The sequence below is a fragment of the Capricornis sumatraensis genome, chromosome 2, assembly GCF_032405125.1.
Source record: "Capricornis sumatraensis isolate serow.1 chromosome 2, serow.2, whole genome shotgun sequence".
NCBI lineage: Eukaryota > Metazoa > Chordata > Mammalia > Artiodactyla > Bovidae > Capricornis > Capricornis sumatraensis.
Window position 1 is genome coordinate 206,196,821 of NC_091070.1, and position 19,736 is coordinate 206,216,556.

Genomic DNA, 19,736 nt, shown 5'->3' on the forward strand with positions numbered 1-19,736 from the left:
TCTCTTCCTTAATGAATGTTAATTTTGTTTCCCCTGAAGTGTTTTTCTTTAATCTACATCTCCTTAAAGCGCTAAAGTTACATCTCTATAGAACAAAGGTACAGTGGGTTATAACAAAGAAGGTACTTAACTCAAAGATCTAATGTTGCTAATACAAGGTCTACTACTTGTTTTTCTATATACCAACTATATCTAAAAATAAAGGATATGAAAATTTAGCAGCAAGTATTGACTCAACAAATGAAACTTTTAATCAGTCCTATTCTAAAGATTTTGACTCCTCGGAAGCCCCTACATTCCTAGGATGTTTTAAGCTTCCTGTGCCTCCTGCGGTCAGGAGGCCTCTAACAATCACACGCGCAGCTGTACGAGTCCTGCAGGCAGGCTAAAAAGCCATCAGAGGGGTTTTTGGATTGAAACACTCTTTCAAATGCAGAAGACTAAAGCCCTGAATTGACTTTTTCCAGAGAATGTCAGAAGAGTGGGAAAGCAGAGCACAAAAACCGGCAGATTTTTGTTGGGGTACATGCTTAGGAATTTCCAGAGGGGCCCCTGAAGTCTGAGCACGCCTTGCGTATGTCAGCTTCCTTCCTCATGACCTTGTCATGGGCGGGATTCCTCACACTGGCTTCCAGCAAGAAAGGGAAAAACTAGTAAGAGGAGGGAGATGGTCTGGGCATGTGGTAGGAAGGGGACCAGTGTGGTCTGAGTAGCTGGTGACTGAGGCAGGCATCGGGTGAAGAGACAGGGACGACATAGGGACAAAGGCAGGACAGGAGGCAGGAAGCGAGCCAAAAGCTGAACCTGGGCAGACGAAGAGCCATCGAGCAGGAAGGAGACAGGGCAGCTCCTTCTGCACGACTCTGGGTTGAGAAGTGATGGGTTCAGTGTTCAGCATTCTTTCTGTGCTTAATGCCTTTATGACTCAGATTCCATCAACAGGCAGTGCTAAATTCTGTGGCATTTTGACTTGGAAGATACCTTTAAGATCCATGAGTACGCCTTCTCCATCTTATAAATAGAGAAACAAAGGCTCAGAGGGTTGCCCAAAGTCCCTCAACAGTTAGTTAGGGGCACGGTATGGACAAAATTCAATCCAGAGATCACAAAAACAGTCCCAGGTTGACCAGGGAGTGGGTCAAATGGGAGGATTCTCGAGGGCCTGGAGGGGGTCCCTCTGGCTATTAGAGCCCACCCTAGATAGAGGCACTGGAGGTATCTACTCTCCATTTTTGAAAAGTACCTTCTATCCCTGACTAGCATTGTCAGAACCTGCAAGGAGCCTCTTGTCTCCCCACCATGGGAAAGCCCAGGAAAGGGACTGAACATGAAGGAAGTACCAATACTGACCTGCTCTCCAAAGAATGAGTGAGTGAGTGAGTGAGTCAAAGTCGCTCAGTCATGTCCAACTCTTTGCGACTCCATGGACTGTAGCCTACCAGGCTCCTCTGTCTATAGGGATTCTCCAGGCAAGAATACTGGAGTGGGTAGCCATTCTCTTCTCCAGGGGATCTTCCCAACCCGAGGATCAAACCCAGGTCTCCTGCACTGCAGGTGGATTCTTTACCAGGGAAGCCCCCTCAGACAATAATTTAGCTCAAATGGGCTAGAGGTACGGGGAATGGGGGAGGAAGGACCTGGAGCAGGGGGATGGGTCAAGGAGAATTTAGACCCTCCCTCTAGGCTTTGCATTAGATGCTGCTACGTCTTGCTCACTATCTCATTGGGAGTTCACCAGGTAGGGACATTACCTCCATTTTAAGCAAGAAGAAACTATGCCCAGATTGGCGGAGGCACTTGCCCAGGGCCACTCAGCATTGGAATAACAATACTAAGACCAGAATCCTGGCACCTGAGTCTGTACTCTTTCCATTAAATGACTACTGGAAAATGGGATGGAAACACAAGGGAACAAGCCCCTGCACTAGAATGAGAATTTGGTTGAGTTTAAAGTTTTAGAGGTGGGGCAGGGCAGATGGTGGTGGCAGATGGTGAAGAGAAGGAGAATTAGCTGAGAATTAGGGAGATTTTGCAAAAAATGATGGTGAGGAGCAGTCCCTTCTGGAAAGGCTTTGGAAGCCACCTTAGACAGAATGGCCTTCATTCTATGACATATGGGGAGGCTCCCAAATCTATGAAGAAAGAGAAAGGCATGTTTAGAATCATGCTTTAGAAACACTACTCTGACTCCAGCGTGTGGGATGTAGGGACAGGAGGAACTGGTTCAGAAGAAAAGATATTGCACTGAACCAGGAGAGGAAAATCATAGAGGGGGAAACTTGAGATGAATTAAGGAGACAGAATAGGTAGAACTTGCTGGCCCACTGAAGCAAGACATGGGGAGAAGTAAGCTTAACACTCAAGTATCCAGTTTAGGAGACAGGGTGGAAGGGGAATATAGGAAGAGTAGGTTTTTTCTTTCTTTCTTTCTTTCTTTTTTTTTTTTTTTGAAGTGTTGGGGAGGGGTGGCTCCTGGTTTTGACTTACTAGGAATCATGCACAGTTGAGGACATCAGTTGGCATTTGGGTGGCCTACCAGAAGCTCAGGAGAGAGAGCTGAACTATGGATGCCCTTTCGAGAGGCATCTGCTGAAATATAGTTTTCAAAATGTGTGTCAAATGAGAAAGGACATCACCTGAGCCAACGGGCAGCATTTACGGCCCAAGACACACTGAGGTGTCCAGGAAGGAGGCTGAAATGGCAGTCTGAGAGGCAGGAAGGAACCCACAAGCTTGTGTCATGGAACCACAGAAAGAGAGTGTTTTAAGAAGGGAGCAATCAGGGAAAGAAATAAAGACTTTCCACATTCAGTCAGAGGGTGAAAGAAAGTGAAAGTGAAAGTCGCTCAGTCCTGTGTGACTCTCTGTGACCCCATGGACTATACCGTCCATGGATTTCTCCAGGACAGAATACTGGAGTGGGTACCTTTCCCTTCTCCAGGGGATCTTCCCCACCCAGGGATCAAACCCAGGTCTCCCACGCTGCAGGCGGATTCTTTACCAATTGAGCTACAAGGGCAGCCAGAGGGTAGTGAGAGCAATTTGTTTTTCTTACATTTTTATTTTTCAGCAACACCCGGGGCATGCAGCTCAAGCTGAAAAATAAAACCCCAGTTCCCCAACCAGTGATCCAACCCACACACACCTTGCTTTGGAAGCATGGAGTCTTAACCGCTGGAATGCCCCAGTGAGAGCAATTTTAATTCTGAGTGGAAGTGCTTGGTCAGGGACTGGGAATAACATGTCCCACAACTCCTCAAAATACCTGCATCTCCTGCCTTTTTAAAGATGCTGCAGCAAACTGTCTTCCCTTGAACTGTCCCTACACTGGAGAATTAAAGAAAATGGGTTCAGTGGAGGAAATAAACCAAGAAGGTCCCCACCCTCAGGATTATGCTTTAGGAGATGTTTGGGGGAAAACCCATAACTGAATCAAGGTAATTGGATTTTCAGTCTGGTTGTTACCTAATCCCATCAAGGACTCCCTACCAGTGGCAATAAATAGGGCCATGCAGAGAAACTCTGTTCTCATTTCCCGGGAGAGGCAGCGTGGAGCCTGAGTGAGTCCCTACTCAGTAGAGAGCATCCTCCCTGGCCAGCCTTGCTCGACACAGCTTTCTGCTGCCACTGGTGAGTCTCAGCCTGGTGGAAGGGTCTTCCCTTCTGGTTTCCTTTTGTAAAATTATGCTCACTCTTTGCTCTCTCTGCCTCCCTCAGAGAAATAAACAAAATTATTAAACACCAACAGCAAGCGATAAACTCTACCTTCATGGTGTTTCGAGTCTGGAGGCGGGGAGAGAGATAGGATAATATAATGAATATGTAAATGTATAAAGTATCTAGGATCTTTCATGTGCTCCGGAGAAATATAGATCAGGGGAGAGGGGAAGCTTGGTAGAGTTGGTGTTTAGGGATGACTGCGTCTTAAAAATTCCTGCATTGGTAGATTGAAGCTCCTGTAATTTTAATTGCTGAAGTATTTCGTCTTCAGCTTGTGCCACACAGTTATCAAACTCCCCACTTTTATAGTTTGCCATTTCCCTTTATTATGAATAATCTGACAACTGTAGAATTGTTGAAATTAATAGCATAGCACTCTGTAGATTCTAAGACCCCATCTTTGAACATTTCTGAATGTGCGTGTATTTCCTGCTTCCTCTCTAGGCTTCTGGATTCCACCAGCTGGTTTTGGTTTCTTGCTTCCCCTGCATTCCTATCTCTGCACCCTCAGCTCATGGCCTCCGGAGGCAGCCGACTCAAGCCCCAGAGCATTCCACTCAACTTGGAGGGAATCCAACAGAACCAGCGGATGTGGCTGGTGAAGGTACCGAAGTACCTATCGCAGCAGTGGTCGGAAGCTTCTGGAAGCGGTGAAGTAGGGAAGCTGAAGATTGCCACAAATCAAGGGAAATCGGAAATCTCCTTTACTCTGAATAAGGAACTTACAGACATTAGGGGTACAGATGGACAACCGGCCCTGGTCCACGCTCCCACGGAGCATCAGTTTCTCTTGCAAACAGACAGAGGGCAGGTCCTCACGGTGCTGACTGAGCATGCGCCGGATCAATTTTCCCTGCAAGGAACCGTGGTCCATCGCGGCGAATGCAGACCCGCTCCCAGTGAAAATTACATGAGGCTGAAAAGGATGCAAATAGAGGGGGCTTCCAAACCTGCCAGGACTGTACAGAAACTGGAGAAGGTGGTCACGACCAATTATAAACCTGTTGCCAATCATCAGTACAATATTGAATATGAGAAGAGAAAGAAAGAAACCGGAAAGAGAGTGAAGGCGGATAAAGACCAAGTGTTAACCTTGCTATTTGCTGCCTTTGAGAAACACCAGTATTATAACATAAAGGACTTGGTTGACATCACTATGCAACCTGTGGTGTACCTGAAGGAAATCCTAAATGAAATCGGTGTTCGAAATGTAAAAGGACCCCACAAAAACACTTGGGAGCTGAAGGAAGAGTACCGGTGCTACCAGAGAGCAGCCAAGAGAGAGTGAGACAGCCCTTTGTCATGAAGGTGTCAAGATGAGCTTGAAGATCTTCCAACACAAAAACTGATGTGAGGCTGTGCTATTAGGGGGTAGGGAGGTTTAATATCTTTCTAAGTATTCACATTTAGATTGTAAAACGAGGAAATAAAATAGGCTGTAAATTGAGAAAATATTGTCTGAAGACTTCTCATCTTTGCTGCATCCACAAAGGGGTCAGCTCATCTAAGTCTAAAGAGATCTGGCATCAGAAACTGGGCAGGGGTGGGCTGGGGATGTGGCTAGGGGTGGAGGTGGGGGTTCTGCTGGGAGAGGGGATGGAGGCAAGCAAATTCAATATTCTAAAATGACTGAAGAACAAAGTTGTTTCTGAAATGTTTAAGATATGGTCCCTTCATATGTAGAAACATGAATGAAAAATATTAAGGGTAAGAGGGTGAGATCATTAAAACTGCTAATTGATAGGTAGAGGAGGATGGTGTCCGTTGGAGTGGAAACAGGTTGTATTACAAATCCTTTACTTACTTCAGGGAAGTTGTATGTGGATTGTAGTTTGTTTTTCTTAATGATAATTAGGGATTTTTTTGTTTGGTTGGTTGGTTTGGGGGTTTTTGTGGGGTTTTTTTTTTTTTTTTTTGGGCTCAACTGGGTCTTTGTTGTGGCCCTCGGGCTCTCTAGATGGGGAACTGAAGTTGCTCCAGGCATGTGGCATCTTAGTTCCCCAATCAGGGATCAAACCTACCTCTCCTGCATTGGAAGGCAGATTCTTAACTACTGGCCCACCAGGGAAGTCCCCGGATTGTATCTTAAGTTTGGATTCTTAATCATTGCCTGAAATATCTTTTTAAGAGATTGCACTCTGGCAGCAAGCACTGAAATGAAAACTGACAAGAATAATAGCAACAGTGACAATAATAGTGGCTAACACTTATGTTTTTGTGCTTAGGATTTGCCATTATTAGTTTTCCTCTCTTAGCAGCTCCATGGGGGAGATGTGAAGTCTCTCTTCCATTCTCCCACCCCATCCTTCAAAGCCTTTGGAGGGAGGTGGGGTTGAGGAAGGGTTGGAGCTTTTTTTGCTTTTGTTTTTAAAAATGTCTGCATGTTGTCAGCCAGCGAAGTCAGTGACAGTGGAGAAAGGAGGAAGTCAAAGAGGTTTTGCCAGTGAACAGGATGGGGTCTTGAGCAGGTTGGGCTGGGGGTTGGGAGTTGGCAGGGATATTTTTAGTGGGCAGAGAGAAACAAAGAATATTAGTGAAGAAGCAGGCATGCTGGTAGATTTGGTGGCAGGAAGAAATAAGTGGGCATCCCTTTCTGGTGCCTCAGTATTTCAATAAAATATGATGCAAAGTCGTTAAATGTGAGGGGGGTGAGTGGAGAGAGGAGATCGTAATAATGACTAATACCCACTGAACACTTACTAGACTTCAGGGACTGTTCTAGGCACTTTGTTGGTGTCAACTCATTTAATCCTTTAAATGAGTTTTCCTTATTCGGGGAAAGTAAATATATTTGGAGCCCATTCTTCAGATGAGGAAATAGGATACAGAGAAGTTAAATAACTTGCCTGAGGTCACCTAGCTACTACATGGGCAGACAGTGGATTTGAACCCAGGTGACTCCGGTTCGATTCCTGGGTCAGGAAGATCCGCTGGAGAAGGGATAGGCTACCCACTCCAGTATTCTTGGGCTTCCCTTGTGGCTCAGCTGGTAAAGAATCTGCCTGCAGTGCAGAAGACCTGGATTCGATCCCCGGGTTGGGAAGATCCCCTGGAGAAGGGAAAGGCTACCCACTCCAGTGTTCTGGCCTGGAGAATATAGCCCATGGGGTCGCAAAGAACTGGACTAGACTGAGCAACCTTTTTTTTTTTGAACTGTGGTGTTGGAGAAGACTCTTGAGAGTCCCTTGGACTGCAAGGAGATCCAACCAGTCCATTCTGAAGGATATCAGCCCTGGGATTTCTTTGGAAGGAATGATGCTAAAGCTGAAACTCCAGTACTTTGGCCACCTCATGTGAAGAGTTGACTCATTGGAAAAGACTCTGATGCTGGGAGGGATTGGGAGCAGGAGGAGAAGGGGACGACAGAGGATGAGATGGCTGGATGGCATCACTGACTTGATGGACACGAGTCTGAGTGAACTCCGGGAGTTGGTGATGGACAGAGAGGCCTGGCGTGCTGTGATTCATAGGGTTGCGAAGAGTTGGACACGACTGAGCGGCTGAACTGAACTGAACTGAACTGAGCGACTTTCACTTTCTGCAATTTCAGACACCATTTCCCTGACTTTTGTGTTGTCTTGGAAGGCCAGCGGCATGCTGACTAGTGAACTGTGAATTTCTGGGTGGTATTGAGTGTTTTTTATAGTGAAATGAGTTGTTAAAAATGAAGTTTTGACTTGGCAACAAGATAGAATAGACGTGAAACCAGCTGCCACAAGATACAACAGATGTGAAATCCCGGGTGAGGGGTCAAATCGCCCTCTGGAGATCTACAAGAAAATGGTCTGACTCTTCCAGAACTCCTTGATTGAATCCTCAGCCAGACCAAGGAGCTCAAAAGGGAGCAGACAGTGAGAGGAGGAGCCCAGAGAAGGGAACTCTTTGGAGAAAAGTTGCTGGTGATAAGGTGAGAAATTCCTCTTTCCATTTGGGTGGTCAGGTGAGAGGCTACTAACTTGGAACCCAAGTCTATTGAAGGGGCTTCAAAGTGCCCACCAGGACAGCTTTGAGTCATGTTCCCTGAGCTGGAAGCAGAGAGGCCTGAGGACAATGGGAAAAGCTATAGCAGACTGTGGGCATGGAAACCTGGAGGCCAGAGGAGGGCTGTCTTGCTCTGTTGGTCAGGGCATTCTGCACGGGGACCTATCTCATTCCTGGAACATGCCCTGACAAGGGTTACACATGCTTCTTGTGGGCCAGGAGCTAGAGAGGGAGCTGGCGTGCTGTTTTCTCAGGTCCTGTCCAACAGGGCTGTCTGGAAGGGGTGGAGAGACCTTGGCCGACACAGGGTGAGGAGGGAATCATAAGCAGCCATGTAGAGTAGAGGTGTCTTCCTCTGAGTCAGGCTTACGCAACGGGAAACCTCCAAATAACCACCACACGGCACAGCCCATGAGAGCACTGGCTTTCTTCATTTACCAGAGCCAACCAAAGTGCCAACTGGCACCAGAGGGCTTGAAACCATACTTCAAGAGTACCAGTTCATAAACTGCTTTCTTTCCTCCTCTGGCCTTCCACTGTGGTGGGTCCCAAACCGTGGTTAATGAATAGGGGAGGAGATGAGCAGGAAGAGAGGAGGGAGCAGAGTGATGAAGCTGTTCCCACGTGGGGACGGTGGGAGGGCTCAACACTGAGCCTTGTCTGGATATTCTTATCACTGAGGCAAGACTGTTTGGGTTGACTTACATGACTGTAAGGCTGTTTACTTCCTAAGAGAAGAAAAGTGAGGGAAGGAGATTACTCCAGAAATGAATGTTAAAAGGATGAAAGTAAAAGTTGCTCAGTCGTGTCTGATGCTTTGCGACCCCTTGGAATAGTCCATGGAATTCTCCCGGCCAGAATACTGGAATGGGTAGCTGTTCCCTTCCAGGGGATTTTCCCAACCCAGGTCTCCTGCATTGTAGGTGGATTCTTTACCAGCTGAGCCACCAGGGAAGCCCAAATATTAAGGGTAAGAGAATGAGATCATTGGGCATGTGCTAAGTCACTTCAGTTGTGTCCAGCTCTTTGCAACCTCGTGGACTGTAGCCCGCCAGGCTTCTCTGTCCATGGGATTCTCCAGGCATGAATACTGGAGTGGGTTGCCATTTCCTTCTCCAGGGGATCTTCCTGACCCAGGGATCGAACCAGCATCTTTTACATCTCTTGCATTAGCAGGTGGGTTCTTTACCACTAGCGCCACCTGGGAAGCCTGGCATTAAAAGGATGATAAGAGACAAAAATACAATTACTTTGATCATATCATGAGTGGTGCATGTTCAGAGTACCTGTCTAGTCAGGAGATTAATGTGAAGGCAGTCAGTGATGTGTGACCTTATTCCAGCAACAATCAGCTCCTGAGTACAGGCCCAGGGTCAGAGTTGGGGTTATCACCGGTATGGGGTTTTCTAGGTTAGTATAATGGATGGAGAGAGGGGAGAGTGTTGAAGCTGTTTGCAGATACCTACGATGATGGAAAAGTGGAAAGTGGAGATAGGAGGGGAGAGACAGAGAGTGGAAAGTAATGGGTCTCAGGTCCTAGGAGACCCCAGTGGGGTTGAAGAATTATTGGCGTGTAAGTACCAGAGAACTGGTACTTACTGGAAAGACAGGAGGTGGTGGTCAGTGATGTTAAGTAATTTCTGTGAAGTCATAAAGCCACCAAGAGGGGAAATGGCAGCCTTCTGTCATTTAGACTGGTAGTCCCCAACTCCTGCTCATTGTTTCTGTATTCTTGGGAACACTTGGAATAAATTTCCTTCTTCATAATATTCCCTCCTGGAAACTATGGTGTCAGCTTGAAAGAATACTATATTTTCTGCCACTAGTTTTCCCCTTGCTTTCTACAGTCTCTCTAGGAAATAGCTCTCAGGTCCACCCATACTCTCCCTTCCCTGAGTTTTGTCTCCATCCTCCGTGACTGAAACACTGAGTTTCTTACTATTATCTACTGCTGCCACATCCTTTCTATTAATAAATAATGTCTCTGCAAATTTTTTCACCTGAAACATCCAGCTTTATTTTATATCCGGTATAAAACCTTAGATGATTCCTTATTCACTGCTTCAAGTCATAGACATCCACCTAATTTTCTAGGCCATCCACACTTTCTCCTGCTATTATGGAGAGCTTTCCAAGAAATCTGAGTTCCAGTTGCTCATAGAAGATGAACAAAGGGAATCATGCTCTACACGATCTCATTGATGTCCTCAAAAATAACAATTCTTATTGAAGTTCTGGCTGGCATGCTCAGAGTGACGCATATAGTGCTGGCCGACCTGGGCCAGCTCCCAGAGAGGACCAGCATTTGCAGCCCACACAGAGGGGCCCATGGAGAAGCAAGGAGCAGGCCGGTCTTTCCCATCAGATCCCCTGGCACAGGACCTGCACTCACTCCTTAAATGAGTGAATGGCTTTCAATGCAGGAACATTTACTAAACCTATCCTTCCAATTAGATGGCTAAGGACAAGTCATGGTTGAATTTAAGTCTATTTGAATGGTTAAGTGAAGCTCTGGAAATTTAAAAGCAAGTGAGGAAAGTGGCTTCAAGGATTTTGTGGCTAGAAGGTTAACAAAATTTGGAATGAGATGAGTATCAAGATCAGACAAATTCATTTTGAGGACTGCAATTCATTTAACTAGAAAAATATGACTAAATTAAGTAAAGATTGGCTCTGTATCCCAATTGTTAGTGGAGAGCCACTAATAATTATATTCAGAACTGGTGGAGAGGGAGATTGAGAGGCTGGAGAAGAGGGCCAGCTACCTAGTTCTACCAAAGCTACCTTCTTTGTATCAAATTCCTCTACTTATACTGTTAAAAAAAAGAACTATTTTTATGTATAAATATAAAACAATAACATACATATAAATAATAAATATAAAATAAATACAAAATAAAAATTTTATATACAAATTAAACAAGGTCCTACTGTATAGCACACAGTGGCACAGTCAAATATCTTGTAATAGCCTATAATGGAAAAAAATCTGAAAAAGAATGTAAATATATATATATGATTGAATTACTTTGTTGTACACCAGAGACTACCACAACATTGTAAATTAACTACACTTCAATTTTAACAAGAATTTATTCAATGCTTATTTTTGTCTCCAGTGAGAGTCTTTGAAATAAGCCATGGTCCTCCTTTATTTTTCTTTACTGAGTTATAATCAACATACATGATTATATTAGTTTCAGGCATACAGCATAATGATTCCACATTTGTATATATTATAAAATAATTATCACCAGACTACAAAAATTTTTTTCTTGTGATGAGAACTTTCAGGATTTATTCTCTTAATAATTTTCAAATCTGCAATAAAGTGTATTATTAACTATAGTCACCATGCTGTACGTGACTTATTTACTTTGCACTGGAAGTTGTACTTTTTGGCCTCCTTTACCCATTTTGCCCCCTACACCTCTGGCAGCTACCAGTTTGCTCTCTCTGGCTGTGAACTTGGTTTTTCATGTTGTCGTTTTGTTCTTTGGCCATACTGCACAGGAGATGGCATCTTAGTTTCCTGATCTGGGACTGAACTCATGCCCCTTAGAGTGGAAGCAGAGTCCTAACCACTGGACAGCCAGAGAATTCACAAGATTTCCTTCTTTTTATGGCTGAATAATATTCTGGTGTGTGTGTGTGTGTGTACGTGCGTGTATGCTCATGCGTGCATCACGTTTTCTTTATCTGTTTATCCAGGGATGGACATTTAGGTTGCTTCCATATCTTTGCTATTATAAATAATGCTGCAATAAACATGGGGGTGTAGATATCTTTCTGAGTTAGCATTTTCCTTTTCCTCAGATAAATACCTAGAAGCGGAATTGCTGGGTCATATGATAGCTCTGTTTTTAATTTTTTGATGAAACTTCATACTGTTTTCCATAGTGGCTATACCAATTCAGCCATGGTCAGCCTTCATGTTTGAGCAAAAGAACTTGCAGTCAGAATTCTGGATGGTGTAGGGCTACACACAAGAAGCCCATCAAGGATTACCAGGAGCTACACTCTCAGAGATTACTTAGCAGCAGGGTAGCCCTGGCCTGAGAGATGTTACTCATTTCTAATTCTAAGGCTCAGTATGTAGGTAAAAGGCAGAAAAATAAATCAAAAGTGAAGATGACAATTATAATCACTTGAGGGTAATATTTCTGAGATTTGGGAAATAAGGATGGTGGTAGAGGAGAAAAGTAACTCCCTAAGTGCAACGTGATAGCCATTCCAGGGCTTAGGCATTAATTTGAAAAGCCTTAACACAAACCAAGACTTTAATAAAAATAACAATTTCCTATTTAAGAGGAAATCGTAATTGGGAGAAAGGTTTCAAAAAGAAGTTGATTCAGCTGCTTATGCGTGAATTTGTCAAATATGCTTTGGTGTTCCAGATGACCCAGGTCAGCAGAAGGAATCAGAGAATGTCAAGGAACTAGTTTGTCCTTATTCTCTGTAACTGATAACCTACAGACTGATCATATTAGTTGCTTAATAGTAGATTATTAAAATAAAGGCTTAGGCTGCAAGGCTATATTGTTCAGCGTATATTTTATAATAAATTTGAATGGAATAGAACCTATAAAAATATTGAATCACTATGTGGTACACCTGAAACTATTATAAATCAATTGTACATCAATTAAAAATAATAATAAAGTTAAATATAACTCTCCTAAAAATAAACAAAATAAAATAGCTGTTTATTTGCTAGGATACAGTGGACCTTCCAAAAGAGTGATTCTCCTCTATCTCTGCCCCCAGATTTCTCACCTTTAGTCCCAGACAAGTTTGCTGAGAAAGCACTTGGTGAGAAGGCTTCTCCTGACCACGGCTTGTTTCCTGAAGTGACCTCATCCTCAACTGTTTGCTGATTTCAGGGACACCAGGTGTTAAATGTCTTAAAATGTCATCAGAACAGGATGGAGAGCACGGCAGCTCTGTCCTTGACAAGCGCTCACTCTTCCTGGTCTCTTTGGCCCTCCTCAGCCTGTTTTCTGAAGTAGACGCCTGCTCCTTATTGAACTCTATGGACTGTCTCTGACAAAGCATCAGAGCCCTATATAAAGGTTTCTATAGAGAGCCTGGGAGTCTGGGCTCGGAGCCTGTGGGCTCACTCACTCCTATGGTACCATGTCCGAAAAGGGGGCGTACATAAAACTTACAGAGCAAAGTGTTCCAGAACCAGAAACATACTTTCAGTGAGGAATTGCTAAGTGAAAATTTATTTTTATATTCTTTAAACAGTACTTGTCCACATATTCAATTGTCTCTGAGGAAGGGCGATCAGAGATGGCTTTAGCAACTCAAATTGCAGAGCCCTCTTCTTGTGCGGTTCCTTTACTCCTCTTAATCATGACCTCAGGAAATTGTCAGCATCAGTACCTTAAACAGGATGTTCCAGACCCCACTTTGCCATGACTGAGATTCTGAATCAGCCAACTCCGAGGAAGCCCAGATTCCATTTAGAAAAGGTTGATGAAGCACAGCAGTTCCAAAAACCTGGAACTTAGATGCTTAGTCAGGCCTTCTCACAGAAATGCTGAATCTCAGCCTCCTGGAGTGGAACCCAAGATAACTATATTTTTAACAAGCTGCAGTTGATTCTGATGCCCACGCACATTTGGAAATCACTAATACAGATTCAGATTAGGCTATAAATTGCATGTTTATACCATTCCATATGACTATTTACAGTAAATAAGCTGATGCCAGAGACAGCACAAATTATTTCAGTGACAGACTGAATTTATGCTGATGATTCCAATTTAATCATCATTGCTCTAAGGACAACTTAACCAGTATCTTACTTAACTACAGAAATTTCTCAATCTGTCTTTTTCCATATATAATAGACTCATACCAGACTCCCCTTATCAAGTTGTAAGTTCCCATACCAAACCATGTTTAACGCTTTAGAAATAACATCATTTAAAAGCTGAGTTGTGGTTGCTTGTCCCCATTATTTTTCATTTGTGGTCATCACCCATCTCATCTTGGGTGATGTCAGAGAATCCTTTGTTAATATTTCTTTTGGCAGCTGATGTGCATTTTCAAGTCTCTTAGATTTTACCTCCTACTTCAATCAATTTATTAGTAGAAATTTCTGTATTCAGTAGGTTCAGCACACTAGTAAAATGCCACCTAAGATTTTGTTTCTTTTTCTTAACCTTATGCAAACATTCCATAGAGCAGTAGTTCTCCAACTTTGGTATACATAATAATCACTTACAAGGAGAGGAGGAGCTTTTATAAATGCAAATCCTTGGTCCCCACACCTGTAGACTGATTAGATTATGTTGAAGCCCAATAAGATGATTATATACACTGAAGTTTCCATGCACCAAATACTAAGGTATTATTTACACTTAAATGAAGCAGGGCAAAGGCTAATAGTTTTGCAAAGAGAATGCACTGGTCATATCAAACACTCTCTTCCAACAACACAAGAGAGGACTCTACACATGGACGTCACCAGATGGTCAATACCAAAATCAGATTGATTATCTTCTTTGCAGCCAAAGATGGAGAAGCTCCACTCAAGTCAGCAAAAACAAGATCAGGAGCTGACTTTGGCTCAGATCATGAACTCCTTATTGCCAAATTCAGACTTAAATTGAAGAAAGTAGGGAAACCCCTAAGCCATTCAGGTGTGACCTAAATCAAATCCCTTACAATTATACAGTGGAAGTGACAAATAGATTAAAGGGATTAGATCTGATAGACATAGTTCTATGGACGGAGGTCAACGACATTGCACAGGAGAAGGTGATCAAAACCGTCCCCAGGGGAAAGAAATGCATAAATGCAAAATGGCTGTCTGAGGAGGCCTTACAAATAGGTGAGAAAAGAAGAGAAGTGAAAGGCAAAGGAGAAAAAGAAAGACATACTCATCTGAATGCAGGGTTCCAAAGAACATTAAGGAGAGATAAGAAGGCCTTCCAAAGTGATGAATGCAAAGAAACAGAGGAAAACAATAGAATGGAAAAGACTAGAGACCACTTCAAGAAAATCAGATATACCAAGGGAATATTTCTTGCAAAGATGGGCACAGTAAAGGACAGAAATGGTATGAACCTAACAGAAGCAGAAGATATTAAGAAGAGGTGGAAAGAATACACAGAAGAACTATACAAAAAAGATCTTAATGACCCAGATAACCACAATGGTGCAATCACTCACCTAGAGCCAGACATCTTGGAGTGCAAAGTCAAGTGGGCCTTAGGAAGCATCACTATGAACAAAGCTAGTGGAGGTAATGGAATTCCAGCTGAGCTATTTCAAATCCTAAAAGATGATGCTGTGAAAGTGCTGCACTCAAGATGCCAGCAAATTTGGAAAACTCAGCAGTGGCCACAGGACTGGAAAAGGTCAGTTTTCATTCCAACCCCAAAGGTAGTGCCAAAGAATGCTCAAACTACCGCACAATTGCACTCATCTCACATGCTAGCAAAGTAATGCTCAAAATTCTCCAAGCCAGGCTTCAACAGTACGTGAACCGTGAGCTTTCAAATGTTCAAGCTGGATTTAGAAAAGGCAGAGGAACCAGAGATCAAATTGCAAACATCTGTTAGATCATTAAAAAAGCAAGAGAATTCCAGAAAAACATCGACTGTTTCATTGACTATGCCAAAGCTTTTGACTGTGTGGATCACAACAAACTATGGAAAATTCTGAAAGAGATGGGAATACCAGACCACCTGACCTGCCTCCTGAGAAATCTGTATGCAGGTCAGGAAGCAACAGTTAGAATCAGACATGGAATAACGGACTAGTTCAAAATTGTGAAAGGAGTACATTAAGGCCAAATATTGTCATCCTGCTTAACTTCTATGCAGAGTACATCATGTGAAATGCCAGGCTGGATGAAGCACAAGCTGGAATCAAGATTGCCAGGAGAAATATCAATAACCTCAGATATGCAGGTGACAACACCCTTATGGCAGAAAGCAAAGAGTAACTAAAGAGCCTCTTGATGAAAGTGAAAGAGGAGAGTGAAAAACTGGCTTAAAACTCAACATTAAAAAAAACTAAGATCATGGCTTCCGGTGCCATCACTTCAGGGCAAATAGATGGGGAAACAATGGAAACAGTGAAAGGGATTTTTTTGGGGGGGGCTCCCAAATCACTGCAGATGGTGACTGCAACCATGAAATTAAAAGACGCTTGCTCCTTGGAAGAAAAGCTATGACAAACCTAGACAGCATGTTATAAAGCAGAGACATTACTTTGCCAAAAAAGGTCCCCAGTAAAGCTATGGTTTTTCCAGTAGTCATGTATGGATGTGAGAGTTGGACCACAAATAAAGCTGAGCGCCAAAGAATCGATGCTTTTTAACTGTGATGTTAGAAAAGACTCGAGTCCCTTGAACTGCAAGGAGATCAAAGCAGTCAATCGTAAAGGAAATCAGTCCTGAATATTCATTGGAAGGACTGAGGCTGAAGCTGAAGCTCCAATATTTTGGCCACCTGATGCACAGAGCTGACTCATTAGAAAAGACCCTGATGCTGGGAAAGATCAAAGGCAGGAGGAGAAGGGGATGACAGAGGATGAGATGGTTGGATGGCATCACTGACTCAATGGACATGAGTTTGAGCAAGCTGCAGGAGATGATGAAGGACAGGGTAGCCTGGCATGCTACAGTCCATGGGGTTGCAAAGAGTTGGACATGATTGAACAACTGAACATCACACTCACCTTGGGTAATTCCAATATAAGTGATCTGCAAACCACACTGTAAAAAATAATAATACTCACCTAAGAAATGTAAAAGTGGAAAGTTCACATATATCAAGGCAAGATTTTAGATATCATTACCCTGGAAAAGCAGCACTGTGGACCTACTTCCATGACTATTTATATTCTTGGCAGAATCTTGTACCACTGAACAAGTCATGATATGAACCCAACTCTTTGTGAGGTTTTTTCATGCTCCTTATGGGTCCAGGGTGTCCCATAGAAATAATTCAACTTTCTTTCTATTGCTTCTTCATAAACAGAACTTTCAGGTGACAGCTTCTGTATCTTGCAACATTAAAAAGCTTGACAACACTTTCATTTAAATTTCACTTAGGTTATTGGTATGGTTTATTTCTTATGTGCAACTTCATTATGAGTATATTCATTATGAATGTAAATTCATTATGTGTAACTTCATTATGAGTGTTGAAGTTCTGGGTGAACTCTCTCCCTTCCACAACTGTCATATTTGTAATAGGTGTCTCTGCTTCATGTCTGTAACTCACAGTTTTGACAGTCCTTATTATCACATCGATTATAAAGGATTTCTCTTCCATGTAGATTCTAATAAAGGTATTTCCTTTCTGACTGAAGTCCATATCACATTCGTTAATATTGGTTTTCTCTTGTGTGGGGTCTCAGATGAATATGAAGTGTTGAAGCCTCAGAGGAGCCTACAGTCCATGGGGTTGCAAAGGAGCCTACAACCATGGGGTTGCACTCATCACATTTATAGAGTCTCTCTCCCTATGGGCCCTCTCTCAAATGCCAAGTTTCACACTCATAAAATTCTCACCACACATACCACATCAGTATGCTTTCTCTCCTGAATGGGAATGGAGGGCATAATGGAGAAGAGTGGAGCATCTGGCGAAGCCCTTACTGTGCTCATCATGTGGATATGGTTTCTCTCCCATGCGGACTCTGAAGACGTCTAAGGTAGGCAGCTCTTCAATAACTCTCACCACCTTTATGTCCTTCATAAAGTTTCCCTCCTCCACAGACATTTTCATGATTGCAAATATTTTTCTACTGGCTGATACCCTCAACCCACTCAGACCATTTGCAAGGCCCTTCTACTATGTGAACTCCAAGACTGATAAAAGCTTTAGGCTTCCCAGGTGGTGCTAGCGGTAAAGAATGTGCCTGCCAAGGCAGGAGTCACAGGCAATGCAGGTTTGATCCTTGGGTTGGAAGATTCCCTGGAGGAGGAAATGGCAACCCACTCCAGTATTCTTGTCTGGGAAATCCCATGGAAAGAGAAGCCTACAGTCCCTGGGGTCACAAAGAGTCAGACATGACTGAGCACGAACTCACAGTTACATAATCATCTAAAATGGGTGTATAGTAGGAAGCTTCTGATGTGGCTGCCATATTCATGCCTCCAGGTAGGTAATTACAGCCTTGGATAATCCCTTCGTCTGGAGTTCAGGCTGGACCTTGCTTCTAATAAGTAGAATAAGAAATACTAACAATGTTAATTTCCCTTTCATTTGCTTAAACTGAAATGATTTTGAATTAGGGTTGTTATTATACTTCTGTGATTAGGTAACAGAAGATTGCGACTTCTGTCTTGTTGGTCATTTCTTTCTGTCTCTTCTTGCGTTTAGTTGTGCAACCAGCACCACAAGCTAATTTTAGGACATTTTTATCCACCCACCCCTCTAACTCCACACCATTAGCAGTAAATCCTCTTTTCCACTTTTAGCCCCGAGCAACCACTGACTTACATTCTGTCTCTTCAAACTTGCCGATTTTAAGCATTTTATATAACTTGAATCAAACAGCATGTGATATTTTATGACTGACCTCTTTCACTTAGCATATTTTCAAGGTCCATCCATGTCCTTACATGTGTCAGTACTTTCTTTTTATAGCTGAGTAACAGTTTCCAGGTGGCTCAGATGGTAAAGAATCTGCCTGCAATATGAGAGACACAGGTTCGATCCCTGGGTTGGGAAGATCCCCTGGAGAAGGGCATGGCAACCCACTCCAGTATTCTTGCCTGGAGAATTCCATGGACAGAGGAGCCTGGGCTATAGTCCCCGGGGTTGCAAAGAGTCAGACATGACTGAGCGACTTAACAACAAAGTGATTTGGTGTTACCTAAGTTTAATTAGCACATAGAATGAAAACTCTGTAAAACAAAGTTTCACTTAGATCTGATGGATATTCAGAAAATTACTCTCATTCACATGTCTTTGCTCATCATCACCCTGCAAGAATGCTAATGAGGAAAAACAATTCCAAGCTCACATATTTAATCGAAAAACTTATGGTTCCAAGAGAAAACCTGATTTTTAGGTTTAAGCTCAACACTGTACCTAAGCTTCACAAAAATGTCTGAAGAAAGAGCTTAAGGACTCTCCAAAAATTTCACTTAAAGTCATTGTGAGTTTTTAAAGGGAATACACAGAATGTATGTAATGTCAAATTATAAGAGTTGCTGAGTACTTCAAGGAAGCAGACAAGATTTTCAAAATAGCTTGGTATGATACCTATGCTAGTCACCTGGAAATTTCCAAACATGTCTGAGATATCTCTGAATCGATTTCCTAAACAAAAAGGTAATGACTGATTTTAACAATAATATTGACAATTTAATTTTATTTTAGTCAATAATACTGATTTTTAAGAATCTTCTTCCAGAAGTGTTGCAAAATATTTTAACACCTAATTTTTAAAAACTAGGTACTCCAGTTATATGCTGCTTCAGCTAGGCTCACTTCTACTTATGAAGTCGCTCCAGCAGAACAGGATGGCTTTTATTTATGACTATCTACTTGGAGAACTGCCTGTAGGGAACAAGGTATAAGGAAGGTTGAGAAGTGCTTGCAAACGAGACTCTCAACCAGGGCTGAACATTCTTGCAAACGAGATGTTCAGCTAAGAATCCTCTGTTTGTTCCCGTGGGAAAAGAACATTTCTTGTACACAAGGATGTTTCTCTGATTCCTCAAAAGGAACAGACCCAGGGACAAAACGGATTCTAAGTTGATAAGGAAGTTCCCCAAAACAAAGTCTTAGCTGCAGTAAATAAGTCAAGGTAAAGGTTATCTCGCCCTGCGCCTGCGCTCTGTATAGTCGCTGAATTATGGTGTTTGGCAACTTGCCCTGTAGATTGTTGTGCCAAAGATATAAAGTAGAGCAGCTGTAAAAAGCATGGAGTTAAAAGTAAAAAGATTCAAACCACTCTGCAGTGTTGGTGTTTCATTCTGTCGCCAGCAACTGCCTCTTTCCCTGTACTAAGCGCTAGGAGTAATACAGAACACAGATGCTTCCTTTCTTCATTGT

The 19,736-nt window shown here is 42.8% G+C and overlaps 1 pseudogene; it reads left to right on the forward strand.

Annotated features, from left to right (window-relative positions):
* Positions 1-4,234: 4,234 nt before the first annotated feature.
* On the forward strand, positions 4,235-5,008 carry LOC138074362 (general transcription factor IIF subunit 2 pseudogene; annotated as a pseudogene).
* Positions 5,009-19,736: the final 14,728 nt, after the last annotated feature.